The sequence below is a fragment of the Belonocnema kinseyi genome, chromosome 3 (assembly GCF_010883055.1).
Source record: "Belonocnema kinseyi isolate 2016_QV_RU_SX_M_011 chromosome 3, B_treatae_v1, whole genome shotgun sequence".
NCBI classification, from domain to species: Eukaryota; Metazoa; Arthropoda; class Insecta; order Hymenoptera; family Cynipidae; genus Belonocnema; species Belonocnema kinseyi.
Genome location: NC_046659.1, coordinates 75,779,632 through 75,796,659, shown reverse-complemented (window position 1 = coordinate 75,796,659; position 17,028 = coordinate 75,779,632). Strand labels below are relative to the sequence as shown.

General features: G+C 27.1%; 1 protein-coding gene and 1 long non-coding RNA gene across 2 annotated transcripts in view; one reads left to right on the top strand and one right to left on the bottom strand.

Moving 5' to 3' along the window:
* Window positions 1-17,028, top strand: part of LOC117169543 (agrin-like) — an 818,564-nt gene that overhangs the window by 641,467 nt on the left and 160,069 nt on the right. The gene's annotated exons all lie outside the window — the stretch shown is intronic.
* LOC117169546 lies at window positions 13,610-15,417 on the bottom strand. The gene is made up of 4 exons (XR_004466674.1): window positions 15,386-15,417; window positions 14,688-14,811; window positions 13,788-13,853; window positions 13,610-13,661 (listed from the first exon to the last, which is right to left on the bottom strand). It is a non-coding gene; the product is annotated as an uncharacterized LOC117169546 (long non-coding RNA).

Sequence of the window (17,028 nt, the reverse complement as noted above, 5' to 3'; positions counted from 1 at the left end):
TAACTAAACATAGAAAAATGTTTACCTCCTCCCCCGCCACTCTTACTGTACGTTATTTATGGATTTCGGAAATAATAAGGCACGAGACTTCAAACCAATGGAAGTTTTTTTGTATTCAGGACAATACATGCTTCGCAGGGTGACTGCTTCATTAAAAATTTATCTGATTTTTGCCTGACCAATTTTTCATTTTCCCTGTCCTTTAACATTCAAATACCAACATTTTATCTTGTAACATTTATAATCTAGGATCTTTTATAAACGGAAAAATGACAATTTATATACAAATTGAAAAAAAATTTATTTAGTAATTTAAAAAAAAAATAAGATTTTTCTATCACAAAATATGACTTTTTAATGAAATACTTGAATTTTTGATAAAATACTAATTACATTTTCGACAAAATAGTTCAATTTTCAACCTATAAAGATAAATTATCAACAGAAAATATAACATTCGATATTATTACCAAAAAAGATAAGGTTTCAGTTACAAAAATTTAATTCAAAAACCAAAAAGATGATAATTCAACAAATAAAGATTTTTCAGTCACGAAAAAAAAAGTTTCACCCAATCGTTGAAGCTTCAAGCCAAAAGGAAAATTTTTAGTCCGAAAGTCAAATTTTAACCAGAAAATTTGCATTTTAACCAGATAAATTAATTTTTAACAAAATAGACAAATTTCAAGCAAAGAGATAAGCCTTCATTAACAAACTTTTTTTTTGTCAAAGTTGTTCAATTTCAGTCTAAGCAGTTAAATTGGCAAATAAAGAAGATCAATTTAAAAAAAAACTTCTAAACCTTTAACCAAGAGATTAATTGGAAACTAAGAATATGAATCTCTAACAAAAAAATTATTTCTAAACAATCTGGTTTAACCAGAAATTTCAGATGAAATAGTTTAATCCTCAAGCAAAGAATATTAATTTTCATCCAAACAGTTGAATTTTCATCCAGGAAAGATGAAATTTCCAGTAAAGCAGATAAATTTTTCAAAAAAAAAAGACAAATAAAAAAAATGGTTTTGAATTTTCATCTGAAAAATATTTTAGTTTAAATTCTCAACAGCAAAATATTCGTTTTCAAGAAGTAAATTTTCTACGAAATTAATTAAATATTCAAGCCAAAAAGACGAATTTTGAAGAAAATAGTTAAATTTGTTACCAAACAGGATAACTTTTTCACCAAATTATTAAATTTTTTAACAAACAGTTACATTTTTTACAACAAAGATAGAATTTCAACTAACACGTATTCAAATAACATGGATAAACTTTAAATCAAAAAGAACATTTTTCAAACAAATACTTGAATTTTCATTCAATTTTCTAGGAAATAGTTGAATTTTCAACAAAACAGTTGAATTTGTACAAAACAGTTGAATTTTTAATAGAACAGTTAATTTTTTTATAAAAAATGATATTTTGACAGAATTTACGAATTTTCACCAAAACAGTTACATTTTCATCCAGGAAAAATGCAATTTGTCCTAAAATAGATGAACTTGCAAATTAAAAAGAGAAATTTTTAAAAACATAGTTGAACTTTGATCCCTATAAAATTTTAGTTGACTTTTCAACACTTAAATATGAATCTTATTCCAAAATTAAAGTGAATCTTGAGAAGAAACTGCAATAAAAGAATTATTAATACAAGGCAAATAAATTATTATCGAGATAATTATGTCCCGATCGGCTGAAAAATTAATTTTTAAAATACTCTAATTTTTCTCTGACCATTTTTTCCTTTACCCAGAAGATTAACATTCGAAGACCAGAAACTTAAACTTCTAACATTTTTAACCTAGAATATTTTCTAAATGGCATTCGACAAATTAAATATAAATTAGAAAAGTTTCAAACTTATTCTGTTTAAAAGTTATTTAAAGTGATATAAATTCTTTCACTTTTTCAAGATTTTTTTCCTAAATCTCTGAGTTTTCCGACCAGTAAAACTTCCTGACTTTTTAAAAAATTTGTGTTGTCTAGGTTCGGCTTTCACTCATCAGGTTTCTTTGGCGTATAAATATAAATCCATATTATATTTCTGTACAATTACTGTCAGTTATTTGTTTCCTTTTGAAATTTTTAAAAATTACTCACATGAATAAAGGACCCCTGGTCCCCCTTGAAATGTTACGTAATTTATGTACGATTCCTAAACCATTAAAAATAACTATAAGCATTGACAGTAGTAGATAATTTATATTGAAAGGAAGTGAAAATAAAGTAAACAAATACAATGATTGGCCACGGTGACATGGTGATTAGCATAGGCCAATGATTTTACGATTGGCCACTGAAATGTGGTGAAATACAGTTATTTACCACCTCGTTGGCCACAACAGGTTATAGATTACTGATTCTGAAAGCACAGTGATTAACCACTAAATTGTATAATGATTGAACAGAGCCAGAAACGGTTTTTGGCATGTTTTCCACTCATTATTCGTAAGACAAAATGACAAACAATTATATACATAGTCCATTAAAAATATATACAATTCTGAATGCATTTTGCAAAGGTATTAGACACTCTATTTTTAAGTGCTATATTTAATATGTCTGAGTTTATTTAAAAAAAGCAAAGTATTTTGGTCAAATTAAATTAAATGATCCACATAACATTTGACAACCCTTCCTTTTTCTGTCCTCAAAAGATTCAGAAATCCTTAAGAGTAAAATGAGCTTCACACGAATAGTTGTAAATTGTATCAAAAATCGAATAGTGATTAAAAAATTGTTTGAAGATCTTGTAGAAAAAATATTCTGATGCAATAAAAATAAGTGATTTTATTTAAATTTCTCGCTACAGTAAATGAGATTCCGAGGAGGAGTTTTCTAAAAAGTTTTTCTTAAGTTTTTCTCAAGTCTATGAATTGTAATGTACGGAAAACACGTAAAAGTAAAGTAGATATTTTCTTACGAATATAGAGAGAATTTTAATTTAAACAAGATAAAGCAATATCACTACAGTGAATTGCAGTGATTTATATTTAATTTCAATCAAATAAAATTACAAAAATATAACTTCCTGAATTAAACCAATTTATTTGTTGAGTGAAATTGAAAAAATAAAACTAACTTTATCATAATTGAATCGAATTTCGGCAATAAGAACCGATTTGATCTAAATTTTAATTGAATTCTACTTTAATTGCGTTGAAATTATGAAAAATTAAACTAATTTTCAATTTAATTATAGTTCATATAATATCCCTATTTTTAATGTAATTCAAGTCAACTTTAAACACTAAATTTGAATAAATTAACATTTAGTTCCAGCTTTAAAAATGAAAAAATTTTCGTCAACAAAATTTCAAGAAGGAAAAATAATTATAAATAAACTGGTTTTATTGTTTAAAATCTAAATAGATGAAGATTGAAGTATATAAAACTTATAACACCGTAACTGAATCATTTTCTTAAATTTTGAAGGTTGAAATTTTTTAGTTCTGAATGTTTATGTATAATGCTAAGTTTTCTATTATTTTATTTTAAAACTTATACATTTTAAATAACATGATATCTTTAAAGAAATTAATTTTGTTATCAATTTTAAATTGTCAAATTTTAATCGCTCAGAATGTAAAATGATGGAAAATTAGGAAGTTTTTCAAATGTAATTGTTTAATTTTCAAAGCTTCAAATTAGAAAAGATGTTTCGAATTTCTTTTAAACGCTTTCAAATTATCCTATATTCGAAATTTTCATTTTTAATAATTCAATTTCAAGATTCTTGCATTCAGACTAAAAATTTTTTATTTAAAATTTTTTTAATTAAATGTTAGAGCATTTTATTTGTCTTCAAATGGAATTGTCTAATTTTCCAAATTTGAGTCTAATTTATTTTTCAATTTCATAGATTTTGATTAAAAATTTTTTATTTCAAATTATGATTGATTGTCGAAGGTTTTTAGATAGAAATAATAAAATCCATTCTATTCCATTCGAAATATCGTATTTTCAATTCGAAGTTATCGATAATTAGTTCGAAAAGTTTTCAACACAACATTAAAATATTCATTTATTAATGGATTTCTGAATTGTTTAAACTTTTAATCTTAAGAAATAGAAATGCAGAATCGTGAGAACATGCCTTGGTCGTTTACTACTAGTCTACTATGAATTTGAATGCCTTAACTTTTACCTCTGTCAAATTTATAATTGTTAAATAAATATGTAATTTTAGATATAAATGATATTGGTTGAATTCATTTGAGGTATGTAAAAATTCTCTGCGCTTTAGTACCATCGCATTTTCATAATCTTTCATTACTTCAATTTAACAAGATGAAAGAACTAAAACCACATAATTGTTTACAGCAAATTAAAGCCAAACAATATCTTCATTTTGCATTCTAATTACACTCTGTGAGCATTAACTTTCAAATAAATTTTATATAATAACTGGTATCTAAAATAGATCTGTAAATTCTACTAATTCCATAAGTTCTTTGAAATACATGGATTTCCTGAATTCCTTAAAGTTTTTTTATTTTCTTGACCTTTCTAATTTCCTTGATCTCTCTGATTTCCTTAAACTCTCTGGTTTCCTTAAATTCCTTAAAATCGATGAAATTCTCTAAAATTCTTTACTTCTCTGAATTTTCTAAATTCTCGAAAGCCTCAGACTTCGCTTAATTATACTAAATTCTTTTGCATGTTTTTCATTATTTTAAAACCCTTTGAATTTAGGGAGTTTTCTCATTTGAGCAGATTCCACTAAGAAAACATTAAAAGAATTTCAAACAATTTAAAAAGTAGAGAAAATCATATAATACATAGAATTCAAAGGAATTGATTGTGAATTCAAAGAAATTCAAGTAAACTCAATGATTTAAAGTGAATTTGAAGAAATTCGAGCAAATTCAAAAGAAACAAAGTGAGTCTAAGGGAATTCAAGCGAATTTAAAGGATTTCGTATGAATTTGCAGGATTTTTAAAATTAACTTTTTCTGAAAAAATGTAATTTAAACCAATTTTAATTCATAGCATCTAGTCTCAAAAGTCGTTAATAATTTTTTTTATGTGAAGAGTTTACTTAGATCGATAGTGTAGATTTCTATCTTCGCAATTTGTACAGATTCCTTGTGGGAATCGAAAGAAATTCAAATAGATTTAAATGAATGCAAAGAAATTAAAAATAGTTCAACATAATTTCTAGGAATTCAAGTGAATTAAAAAAATGGCAAATTCGGTCGTATTAGCCGTACACTGAAAAGGAAGTTTTTTAAAGATAGAGATATCCAAGTTAACTTGCGCGTCAACATAGGCAACACAATTTTATCGTTGTAATTATCTACGAAAATACCATAATAAAAACACTTGAAAATACAAAATTATCCCTATTAATTTAAATAAAACATGTAACGTGCGCCGCTTTATTTGAAAATAAACGTATTCATTCACTGTCAGTGAATCTCATATTTTTCCCTGAAATGTGCATATGAGGGACAGGCATAGTGAACCCAGGCAGAGTTGAATAAATTAGGTAGGAAATCCACGAGGGAGACTACGGTTTCCTGACTCTCAACGAACTCTCCGGAATGTCCTGATTGGTTAATTAGACCTGGACCCCCAAACCAAACACTGAACCAACCAAACGGACCGAAATCGTTTCGCACCTCCTCATTTCCTTCCTGTTTGTCTGAGTTTAATTCCAGTTTATCACTGCTATAAAAACAATGTCAACGAAACATAAAATCAGCACATGAATTTTTCGGTTTAATTTAGCTCTTTTTATCTCTCATATCAAATATTTGTAAAGTCGCTTTAATTTTTTAACGTGAACAAAGATTTATACTTTGAAAGCAAGTTTTGAATTCATTTGTAAAATATTATTAATTTTAAATTTGAGCCTCAAATTGAAAGAACTTAGATTGATACGCAACTAAAAGTCATCAGCAAACTATATCGTATTTAGAAAAAGTTAGTGAATTGGGTAAAGTGTTGAATTTTAATCCTGAGGCTTTAGCGTTTAAAACCTGATACCAATGGAATTTTTTTTCTCATTAAAATTTACTTTGCTTACTTGAATTTGTTTTCCAGTATACTGAAAAAGTCTTATTTTTCTAAAAGATCCCCCTGTAATCAAGATTAAGTCTTATAGATCTTCAAGGAAAAGCAAGAAATATGCTTAAAAATAGATCTTGAGAGTTGTCTTGAAACCGTTTGAGTAACAATTTGATTTGAAATACTATAAAAAATTAATTAAAAAAATTTTAGAATTATTTACTTAATTCTGAATCGTTAGATATGAAGGGTGGACGTAGGCGAGGGAAAACCTGGAAATCAGCAAAAGGTTAGGGAAAATTCTTGAATTAAAAAAAAGTGTCAAACGCCAGGGAATTTCAGTTAGAAGCTCTTTAAGTAACTGGCGAGAATAATCAGTGCTGCTCCAAAGTCACTTTAAGTCACTTTGTTCTCAAATCACTTTTAGTGACTTTTTTAAGATAACTCAGTATAGTCACTTTTTAAATGAAAAGATCATTTTAGTTACTTTTCTTCCAATAAACTTAACCTTTAAGTTAACTGCTATTGAATTCTCATAGATATCTATTTATGAATTTTCCTGAATTTTTTTAAAAATCATTTTAAATAATTTGTGAGATTTCAAGACATTCTTAGTGAATTTTAATAATTTGAAGGGATTTGAAATGCTTTGAACGGTTTGAGGGTATTTTTAAAAATTAAAAGGAATTTTAAAGAGCTTTAAAAAGTTTCAAGAGATGTCGAATGATTTGAAATATTTTTAGTATTTTAAAATATTCCAGGAAACTAATTTGCAGAGGTTTCAAATGATTACAAATATTTTAGGGTATTTTAAAATACTTCGAGGCATTTTAAGAAACTTAAAAAGTTTCAAGAAAATCCAAAGGATTTTAATGATTTTAAGTGAGCTGAAAAAAATGTGTAAGCAACTGTAAAGAAATGCCCTAGAATTGCAAAAGATATGAAAAGATTTTACAGGACAAGGTATTTTAATAAATTTTTTAGGATTTCGAGAAAATTCAGATTTGATATACTTTTACGGGGACTTATTATAATATTTTAATACAATTTGCGAAGATTGAAAGAGATTTGAAAAGCATAGTGGAATTTTATTTGAATTTATTTATAATTTAACCATAGCGAATTTATATTCTTATGAATTTTTGTACATTCACTTGAATTCTTTGAAATTCTCCTAATTCCTTTAAAATTCATTCAACTCTATTAGGTTCAATGATTTCTTTATATTTTATGTGTAATGAATCCTAAGTCTTTTGAACTCACAAAGAATTCTTAGAGAATTTACCAAATTCTTTAGAGTTTTTCCAAATTTATTTCAAAATTACTGAATTCAATGAATTTTGCATGAATTTCTTTCGATTCGCTTGATTAAAAAAATTTTAAAGTCCATTTTTGATTAATCTCATTGAATTCCTTTTCCTTAAATTTCTTTTAGTTCAATTCAATTTGACACAAAATCAATGGCATTTTTTGTGTTTTATCTCATTGATTAAAATTCTGAATTTAAATGTAATTGTTTCAAAGTCTTACGAATCAAATTTTGTATAATTATTTCATATTCGAAAAAAACATTAGTTACATTATCAATGCATATTTGTCACTTTTTGGGTTAGAATTTTTTAACTTTTAGTGACTTTTTCGATTTCAATATGTCAATTTTCTGCAAGTAAACACAAGGTGAGCTAAAAAAAAATAAAAATTATTAGATTTATTGGCAGTAGAACGGAAAAGTTTCTTTGTGACATTATAAACAAATTGAAGATTTTTTTTTAATCTCTCAAGATTGGGCAAGCCGATATATACTACTTCGAAAAATAATGATAAGTGTAGTGTTATTAGTTTGTACCTAAAGTAGCAACAAAAAATAGTTTTTATTTATTTTTTATTTTTTGATGCTCTTTTTCTATTTTTTGCGCATCCTGAAACATGAGCGATTGCTACAAAAGATCTGTGAAGATTTCCCTTATACAAATTTTGAAACAAATTTTTCCCTTGTCAAAAAATTAAATATCAGAAAAATTTCAATCGAATTGACAAATAGAAATAGATAAAAATTTTAAATTTCTTCTGTAAGCTACACACAAACTTATCAGTGCTCTTATTGATAGTAGAAATAATTTTTCATTTTTTCGACCCACTCTAATTAACTTAAACTTGCAAAAATGTGGGTCCATGTTTTTGGTTAGGGTAGTATATTTGGAATATGATAAGACAACAAAAAATGCGGTAATATGACAAGGGAAGATGTTATGTTAAGAGTCCATACATTTTATTTTTTTTATTCCCTCTATAAGAAAATCTATGTTAAAAATGCTACAAGGTTGGAATTTTGTTCTTTAAATATTAATGATCAGGACGAAGGAAAAATGAGCGAGGAAAGATTCAGGGAATTTTGAGAATAAGAATTTGTGGCCAGTCTGATATAAAAATAAGTTAAAATACAGAAAATGAAGAAAAGCAATCAATATAACAATTTTAGAAACGGTTAAAGAAGGAATTTTTTGGATAGAATGTCAATATTGCGGTCATATTCATAGGCAGCAGCGGATTTGGTAGTGACAAGACAAAAAGCTCAAAGGTGACTAAAGTCATAGAAACGTTTCTGCGGTTAGTTAAACCCCTTCGTCGTTGGCAAAGCCCCTTAATCCGCGTCGTGACCGTTTACACCGTCGATTAAATGCCGGCCTTAAAAACCAGGGGAGTATGAACGTGAGCTTTTCCCTCGTCACATTGGCAGTATCTTCCGTCTCTTTCTCTCCGTTTTTCTTCGTTTTTTCATTTTGTGTGGTTCTGTCTTCTTTGCAACGGTAGTGAAATCGATCCTGATACGACACTCTGGGTGCCGATTTCTAGAATTATCGATTGTCCAAATCCCATTCGAGTTGTGGATGTGATTGACCGTAGAAAAGAACTGTGCTGCGATAGGACAAATAAAATAGAAGGAGAGAGAAAATGAGAGAATTCGGCCGGAAGTTGGCTGAGTGCGGTTTGGTGTCGAGTTCGATTTTAGTTGATATCCGAGAAGATAGGCTACATCCGGAAAAGTGGTAGAGCAGAGTTATTTGAAACAAAGTGATTTCGTTTTCTGAACGAATTTAATGAAATAGTTGTGCATTGTAGAAAGAGTTGATAGAAAAACGTTTTTTTGAGACTAAAAGGCGAAATTGAGTAGTTTTCATCCGAAAATATTAAATCTAGAATTTTTAGGTATCTTTAGTACCGCCAAGCGGGGCTAACCAAGCAGAGATGAGGAAACCGCGCTACTCATAATTTTATATTTTATAATTTGATTTCCTTGCTCTGGATGAAAATCCGATAGATTTAAAATTATTGCATTATGCTTGGAAAATATAATTGTCAATAATATTTGTTTGAAATGCTTAAAAAAATTAATATAATTGCTTACATTCTACATGTAAAGCATCTAAACACAGCATCAATACTCTTACACCTATTCCCGTTTTTATCCCTTTCTTAAATAATTCCTCTTTTTCTCAGCAGTTTAAAAGAAAAATCTCCTTTAATTGTTATATTTTCTTTAAATGCGAACTTCATTAGTAGAAACGAATAACAAGACTCAACTATTTTTCGTTAAAAGTTTTTTTTTCATCGTAATGTCTCATATTATATTTTTTGTTGGAGATTCATATTTTTTGGTTTAAAAATTGTTTCTTTATATATAAAAATAATTTTTTTTAGTAGATAAAATTTTGTATGCTGAAAATGTAGAGTTTTCATTTTAAAATTCAACTATTAAATTTTTTATAAAGAATTAATTTTTTCAAGAATGCAACTAGTTGCTTGAAATATATTTATAAAAATTTATTTTATTATTTAAAGATTTGACTAATTTATTGAAAGTTCGTTCTTTTTTGTGTTAAATTTAGTTTTTTTCAACTGAAAATCTAAATACTTCATCATTAGTTGGAAACCTATTGTTCATAGTTAAAAAATATCAGAATTTGGTTCGAGATTTATGAAGTGTAATGTAAATACATCTTGTTTGTAAAAATTAAATTTTTTTAATTCAACTGTTTCATAAAGAATTTGCCTTTTTAATTTGCAGATTCAACAATTTAATTGAAATTTATTTTCCCTCTAGCCTGAAAAATCCTTCTTCTTTAAAATTTAGCTCTTTTGGTGAAAATTTGTGTTTTTAATTTCATAAACGTTTTAGTTTAAAATTAAAATCTTTCCTTGATTGAAACATTAACTATTATATTTTTCATTGAGGATGAATCTTTTTTTATTAAAAATTCTATTAAATGATTAAAAGACATTTCTTTTTGTAAGAAATGCATTTTTTATTTTAAGGCTTCATCATTCGGTTAAAAATTTAATTATTTTGTTGAAAATTAAACAATTAGTTTAAAATTGAAAGGTTTTGTTGAATTCTGCTTTTTTCAAATAGAGAATTGGTTCTTTTGAAATTAATATTTAACTGACTTCCAAACAACCAATTTTTTGATAAAAACTTCATTTATTTACTTAAAACTGCAATTGTTTCTGATTTTTTAAATTTTTGTTCAGAAATTCAAACATTTGGTTAAAAATTCGTCCATTTAAGTTTAAGATTAAACTATTTTGCTGAAAAGAATTATTTTTCAGTTTAATGTCCTCATATTTATAAGCTCATATAACAAGCAGCCCATATAAGTTCATGCTTTTACTAATAATAAACATTCATTATCATACTTTACTCATAATATTTGTTTAATTTAATCAAATTGATCATTTTATTTATTTTAAGTAATTAATTCATTAATATTTTAATAAAATATTTTAAATAGCCCTAGGGACTCATGCTAAATAAATAAATGAAATAAATATTTTGTTACTTAGATACATAGATAGATAGATAAAAGTTTATTTTTCGGCCTGCTGGCCTTAAAAAATTGACTTGCTTACACTTCCATTTTTTTACAGAATTTTCTTGCAACTAGGTCTTACAAAGTACCATCCATCCACACCTTATAACTAATCCGCTCGCTCCTATAGCCTAACCTTCCTCGCTGCGCCTCGCACGCATTTCGCTCTTTTGTCTCTATGTCTTGCATTACAAGCCTCTGTCTCCGCGGCTAACACCTAATACTTAACTACTATTTACAATATTTACATTTTTCCTACATCTACTTCCTCTCCTATTTACAATCTTTTCTTCTCCATTCCTCTTCCTCCTTTCTTCTCTTCTTTTCTATCTTACCCATCACCCCCTTCACCCATGCTACTGCCCCTTTGTCACCCCTTTCATGCAACAGTACCTCCATGCTTATCTCCCTCCTTTCCACCTCTTCACATTCCTCCTACCAATGCTCCAATTTTGCATCCTCCTTCCCGCACAATTCACACATTCTCTTCTCTCTAGAAAACTAGAACCTATTATACTTTTCCATGCACCCGCACCTCATTCTTGCTATAAGTTCCTGACTTCCTTGCTCTCGTTTCTTACACAAATATTGTGCTCTCTTCCTTGGCATAATCCACACATAGTTTCCGTTATACCTTGACTCTCTTATTCTCTCCACTCCTTCAGCTCTATCTTTCTCCATGCCATTCTTTTAAACCAATTCATATACCTTCCTTCCTTCCTCGTGCATTCTGCTAACTTCATCCATCTGCAATCTATTCGTTCTAAAATACCTTTCCCTTTCCACCTCCATATTTTCACCACTACGTATGTTCTCCTCCTCCCACCAACACTCCGTAACCAATTTACTTCCCCCCTCTTCCAAAAATTTCTCCTCATATTTACACGCTCCACTCCCTGTTATAATCCCTAAACTCGTTCTGGCTGTCTCCCTCCTGACAATATACTTCGGCGTATTTCTTGCCAACCCCAATATCCACTTTACATACCTCGCCTGTACCCTATTTACCTCATCACCTACCTTCCAACATATTTTGCCACTTGGAATATCACATTTTAATTCCTTCCAGTAATAAATTAGAAACCCCTAAAAAGAAGTTCCATTTCAGGCCCGGAAAGCGAAAACAATAGAGGAAAAATTTTGTTTATTGGTAAGAAAGGAGATTGACTACTCACATATAGCACAACCATACACTCATGTTAAAGAATATTTATTGATCAGTACACTATATAATAATGATTTACGATCGCCGTTACAATTGAAACATTAATATTTTCCAAATAAACGAAAAAGTTCTTGTACGCTGATTTGGTAATCATTTTGAGATGGAACTGAAAAGTATCAAATATTACTTAAAATTTCTTAAACTAGATCTTAATTTTTGAATATAAAGTATAGCATTTACTCACCACTTTTTCCTATTGGCAAGAAACCTTTCCCTCTTTTAATTGGCTCATAATTTTTACCTGGCCCATGCAAATTATTAAATATTATTATTTAAAAAGTGTTAAATGATATTATTTTTACATTTCGCAGGAAAAGTATATATATTGCGGAAAAAATTATGCATGATTTTTTCCACAATATATCATTTTTTCTACTGTGTCATTAGCACACATTTTTCGTTTCTCATAATATTGGTATATTTTAGAAATATTATTACCCTCTTTTCCAATCGGAGCAAAGTATTTTTTATAACCTCGTTTCATGTATACACCTGCTCATGAAAAAAATTAAATAAATTTAAAAGTAACTCACTTAAATTCAAATATCATAATTTTGAATACGCTTACTTCAAATTACCAATAATATTATATTAATGAAAAACTTATTCACCATCTTTTCCTAACGGAGCGAAATGTTTTCGACGAATGACTAATAGGTCTTTTCTCTGTTGACGATCTGAGTAAAATAAATAAATAACTATACATAAACTTACATTTCTCCATCCCAATTTTTTATATTAAGAAAATTATTAAATATAAGTGAACTCACCATCTTTTCCAATAGGAACGGTGTTGTGTCGCCTAATAATTGACAGTTCTTTATTTTCATGTTGATCTAAATCAAATAAATGAATTATTATTTTTAAAAACTTTCATGAAACTCACATTGCTTAATTCTTGTTTTCTTATTTTTTTACATTAAAGTTTACAAAATATAAGTCAAATATTTAATGACCATCTTTCCCTGATGGAGAAGTATTATTTCCAATGATGATTGATAAATTGCTTCTTTTATGTTTATCTAAATAAGAAGAATTATTTAATCATTTAATACTTGAAAACACTTTTTCTGGGATTACATATTGTAGTTCTCAATAATGTACAATAAATTTGACAAAATGTAAGTCAATTATTTATTCATCATATTTTTCTAACAGATCAGTATTCTCTCCTAAAAGAATTAATAGAACATTCCTTCAATGTTGATCTAAATAAGAAAAATTAGTTCATAATTTGATGCTTGAAAACACTTCCTTTAGGTTTACATTTCTTAGTTTTTATTTTGGCGTGTAAATAGAATTCACTAAATAAAATTCAATTATTTATATAGAATTCCATCATGATTAAGGGATCGTTTATTCTTTCAAGTTGATCTAATTGCAAAGAATGAATTATAATTTAATATTTAAAAATACTTTCTTCGACTTTGAATTAAAAGTTTTTTTTCTAATTGAAATTAAAAATTGCAAGGCAATTATTTATTTACCACCTTTCAATTCCGGATCGGTGTTCTTTCCTGTAAGGATTAATGGAATATTACTCCCATGTTGATCTAAATAAGAAGAATGAGTTAATAATGTAATGTTTAAAAACACTTTCTTTATGTCTACATTTCTTAGTTATTATTTTTGCGTGTAATTAAACATTTGAAAATGTAATTGAATTATTTTTTATTCACCATCTTTCCCTACCGTATCGGTATGCTTTCCTGTGAGGATTAATGGAACATTTCCGCCACGTTGATCTAAATAAGAGGAATTAGTTAATAATTTAATATTTAAAAAACCGTTATTTAGAATGAAATTTCTTTGTTCTTATTTTTGGGTGCAATTAAAATGTACAAAATATCATTCAGTTATGTATGCATCATCATTCCCTAGTGGATCGGTTTACTTTTCTATAATAATAAATAGATTATTACTTTCATGCTTATCTAATAGAGAATTAATTAAGAATTTAATGTTTAGAAACATGTCCTTTAGGTTTACATTTCTTAGATCTTATTTTTGTTTGTAATTGAAATTAACAAAAGATTGAAAGTGACACTGCAGGATTTCGAGGGTTATAATTAAACTAAGAACTATTTTTCACAGATTTCCAGGAATTTTTAAAGATTTGTAAATATTTTCTAGGATAAAAGCTGCTTTTAAGGTATATAATGAGGCTGCAAAAAATGCACAGGATTTCAAAGAATATCTACGAGTTTTAGACCATTTCAAAAAATTGTAAAATATTTAACAGAAATTTGAAGTATTTCCAAATATTTGAAAGGATTTTAAGAGAATTCCTGAATTTTAAAGAGGTTTTAACAGATGTAACTGAACTTCAAAGTATTTTAAAAGGTTTTAAAGGATTTTTTGGATATTAAGAGATATACATGTTTTTTAGTGATATAACGTTCAATGATTATTATAAAGTTTTGTGAGAGATTTCGAAGTATTTTATCAGGTTTCCAAAAAAATTCAAAGTGATTTGATTAAATTTCAAGGTATACAAAGGGGTCGCGATGATATCACAGGATTTCAAATGATTCAAAGAGATTTCATTAAATTTTAATAAAAAGCTTAAATTATTTTACCCTTATTAATTCTCCTTATTTAAGTTGATATTTAATAAATATAGGTCAAATTCTTATTCACCATTTTCCCCTGACAAACTCAAACGACGATATTTACTGCGTTGCATAAATAATACACCTGAGGCTGAAAATTATAAAAATATGTTTAAAAAAAATCTGCAATTAAATTACAATTACATGTTTGATAAATATTACATTTTCTGTTGAAAAATAAAATTCTGTTTTACTGCATGCAATTAAAAAAAAAATAAATATTCCTATTTATATGATGCGCAACATATCTATTGCTTATATTTTTTTTCTGTTAGAAATATCAGTTCTAAAAACTTAAAAAACATATACAGAGGAATGGATTATACAAACTAGATATTACAACTAGAGGATAATATCCCGTTGATAAGATCATATTAATGCATATAAACTGTATTTTTTTCTAATCCGTAAAGATTTGACCGAATATAATCTTCAGAAATTAAATCGTAAAATCTCAAATTAAAAAAAAAATCTAGGCATCCGTAGAGTCTCATATGATCATGATTAGTTCGAAAATGTTTATGTTATAGATTTTAATATCTAAGATTATATGGTATTTTAATATCCAATATATTATCTAGTAATATCTTATTTTTTATTCCCAAATGTATTCAATGTTTCTTAGTGTACTTTATAAATTTGTTTTGTATTAAAAATGCACTTACTGACAACAATGCCTGTTGAGATGAAAATCACACATAAAATTATTTTCATTTTCTTTCCAATTTTATTTCCAGGTAATTTTCTACACTGTTAAATACTGTACCGAGATACTCAATGAAATAAATAAAATAATCTGATATTCCGGAGAATTTTTCCCTGTCTTTGACCTGAATTACTTAGACCGAGATTAGATAATGCCTTAAAAATAAGACGCATTTTCAAGATACAACCTATTTTTATCACACTTTATTTTCTTTTAGATTAATAAGGCTAACATGACGGGGAATACATTTAATTTAGATCATGGAGAACCGCAACCTTAATTTTTGCAAACGCCAAATAAAATTTAAGGCATAACAACAGCTTTTTAATGTAACATAACTTATATTGCAGTGTAAACAATTAAAAACATAGTATTTTAACCCATTCCGAAGAAACGTACGTTAATATGCTTTATATTTATATCAAAAAAGATGTTTGTGAAATTATTAAGTGACTCTCAAATCCTATTACAACAACTTACATTTATCCTGGTTAACTGTTCTGCCTTTTGAATCATTATTTAATACTAGTTACATTATTATATAAGGTGTTTAAAAAATTAAATATTTCCGGACTTTAGGGACAAATATATTATGGAAAATTTTGTAAATGTGATTTCAGTTTTCACAGTATTATTTTTGCAACAAAATAGTCGAACAATAGTTGATTTGTCAACTTTCGAAGGAGAATCTTTATTAAAATGATGGAATTTTCAAAGAAAGAGAATAAGCTTAAAAGCAGTTACATTTACAAAAAGATTGTTTTGATTTTTAAAAAATCAGTTACAATATTGTTGAATTTTCAGCTAAGGAAGATGAATTTATGACAAAAAAAAGAGTTTTGTACCAAAAGATAAACTTCCAATTCAAAAGGGGAGATGTTTCATTCAAGAACACGAATTCTTATCCAAAGGTAATATAGTAAACTTAAGAATTAAAAATAATTAACTTTCATTTATACAAATTGAATTTTTAACAAAACAAGATGACTTTTCCACCAAAAAATAAATCTTCTACCAAAAGTATGAATTTTTGACGCAAAAGAACAAATATTCTATCCAAACATATATATGTTAAATAAAATAAAAGATTTTTTGGACAAAGGAGATATCTTTTTAAAAAATGGTTGAATATCGAACAAAAAAATAATTAAATTCTCAATCAAAAGTAGAATTTTTAATTCAAAAGAGATTCATTCTGAATCAAAAATATAATAGTAGACTTTTGACATAAAAATAATAAATTTTCAAGAAAAAAAAGATTAAGTTTTAACCAAAAAATATGACTTTTTAACATAGCAGTTGAATGGCACTAAATTCCAGACTAATTCTTGAATTTCACAGTCACTGGCCTCTCTAATAATATATATTTTATTTTAATTTTTCATGTTAAGGTTTTTGACCAGGTAAGTTAATTACTAATTTTGATATTAATCTTTTGTCTACTGGTCCAGAATCAATATTTCATAAATATTTTTTGTTTTAAATTGTAAAAAAATGATCGAATCCCAGCGGAGCTAGAGATCATTTTTTCACAATTTAAAAAATAAATATATACAAAATATTGATTCCGGACCAGTAGACAAAAAAATTAATACGAAAATT